Genomic DNA, 2319 nt, shown 5'->3' on the forward strand with positions numbered 1-2319 from the left:
CCACCCCCAAACCGACAATAAAAGGAATCCATTAAAAACAGGAACTGAGCTGAGGAAAAACCAAAAGCGTGACACTTAAAAACCAAAAGATATTCTGCCTTACTATATTAATAAAAGCTGTAAACGGTGGCTAAAGAGTACATAAACTGTAGATCATTAAAAAAACAATCCATCAAATACAGATACATAAATAAAAACAAAAGACTTTTAATAATTTATTTTACACAAGCGTACTATTAGGTGAAAGTACTCATAAATACAGACAAAATCTGTGGTTTCAAACCAACTCACCTGAGGAAACAGGACCCATCTGTTCTCCACTTGTTCCATCAAACCAGCCGGACCCCGGAACCGACAACCCCGACTACTCCCCAGCTGCCGAGCAGCTCTGTTCCTGACAGGATGCTTACTCAGAGGTTTTTTTCTTGAGCTGCTTCTTCTTCTTCTTCTTCTTTGAGCTTTTAGGGCAGTTGGGCATCCACAATGTAGCATTACTGCCTCTGTCAGGTTTTGTTCTGCATTGATGGACAGATTGACATTTTTCACTGTACAGGTTCTTTCGAAATTGATACATGCAATTGTATCGAGTCTTTCGACTTTTGCAAAATATTGCTTCAGTTTTTCTGTAGTCTCAAATTGCCAGACCTTCCTCCACAGCACAGTGGAGGAAGGTCTCGCTTGTCCACACAGACATTCAGGCAAAGGAGAAAAAATTTCTTTAAACCAATCAAAGTTATGGGTGGTGCAAAGCTCTGGACGCAGCGACGGAGGCTTGGAAAATTGTCTTGGGAAGGAACATGGTTTGTTAAGTTAACTGTTGACACAATAAAGTAACGAGGGCTATTTAAATTAACTAAAATATGGTTAAATGTTAGCTGTTACCAGTGTATCGCCAAATGAATGAGGTCTTTATTCAAAAGCTTTAATGGACCCATGGGTATTAGTGCATCCAATTTAGATTACTCTGTAAATGACTCCAGAGAAATGGGGCTAAATATCTTAAGGCGGTCTTTCCAAGATGACTTTTAACTGAAGGGACAGGAAGTGTACGCCAAGCCTCAGAGCGAGTGTTTTGAATATGATGTTTTGGGCTCAGAAGTCACAGGTAGGGGGGAAACGCTTGTAACACAATTAGAGATAAATAGAAAGTGCTGATCTTGTCTGACAGAGAGGAAGGGCCATCCTACCCTCTGATATAAAAAAGTGATGCATGCCATATGGTGCCCCAGTTATGAATCTAAGAGCTGAATGGTAAACAGAATCCAGAAATTTGAGGTCAGAGATGGGGGTATCCGTAAAGTGTAATGAAAGTAATCATTAATTGTACTTGCGAAGAACGTTGTATGGAACCCATACCATGTACATCCATGCAATTTGATTGAAAAAAATATATTTTCGCTCTAAAAAACTTTAAAAACGGGTCAAATTTGACCCGAGGACAACACAAGGGGTTCATTAACTTCATTTGACTGATGTACCCAAAGCTGTGGCCATTGTTGTTGAAAAAGCAGAGTTACAGTATGTGAACACAAACACTACTTCTTTCTGTTTCCTGTGAGAACTGACCTTTGACCCCTACATCTTGCTCCCAGCATCGAGTCCGACACATGGACTCCCCTGGGAGTTTGACGGCATGTGCTCTACAAGGTCCCTGCTTTCCTCTGCCTTGACTCTCTGTGTATTTTTTTTACTCTTAAAAGTCTAAAAATACCCCCGAGTGCGGATGTTGCTGCTGGCTTACATAAGCTTTTTGGGACTGAAGTGTCAGGAATAAGAGGTTGTACAGAAAGTTTCTGGATTTCAGTTCTCACAAAGTAAACAAATCAAGGAAGAAAGGACAGTTTCCTGGAACGGCTTCACAAAGGAATTCCTCACAAAATGAACTTCAAGCTTTATGTTTTGGTCACATTTTTAATATACTTGACACAAATGCTACATGTTTCCTGGACTCCACTTTTCAAAGCTAACAGAAGTCAATTACTCCTATTGTATTTAGTCTATATTCCAGAGTTTTGTATCACAGCAGTGGGATCATTCATACAGTAAGAAAGAATATTCCTTCATCCCCAGAAACATATCCTGGATCTGTCAATCTTTCTTTCTTATACAGTACATTCCATGCATGATGCAGAGTATAGGAAAAATTATGATCATCATTTGGATTTCTTGTTATGTGATCCAATAAATATGCACACACATGTTTCTGGTCAGAGGACACTTAATATATTCACAATGATTTAGATTCATTTTTGGTTGGGGAATATCCACGCTGTAGTTCTCACTACATTTCACTTCCAAATGTTAGTGTATAATAAATTG

General features: G+C 39.2%; 1 protein-coding gene across 2 annotated transcripts in view; it reads right to left on the minus strand.

The window, feature by feature from the left end:
- Positions 1-339, minus strand: part of LOC116694544 (NACHT, LRR and PYD domains-containing protein 12) — a 16072-nt gene extending 15733 nt beyond the window's left edge. For both annotated transcript variants that reach the window (XM_032524293.1, XM_032524294.1), the window contains exon 1: positions 292-339. The gene's annotated coding sequence lies outside the window, so the exon portion shown is untranslated. The remainder of the gene's footprint in view (positions 1-291) is intronic.
- Positions 340-2319: the final 1980 nt, after the last annotated feature.

The sequence above is a fragment of the Etheostoma spectabile genome, chromosome 8 (assembly GCF_008692095.1).
Source record: "Etheostoma spectabile isolate EspeVRDwgs_2016 chromosome 8, UIUC_Espe_1.0, whole genome shotgun sequence".
In the NCBI taxonomy this organism is placed as follows: Eukaryota; Metazoa; Chordata; class Actinopteri; order Perciformes; family Percidae; genus Etheostoma; species Etheostoma spectabile.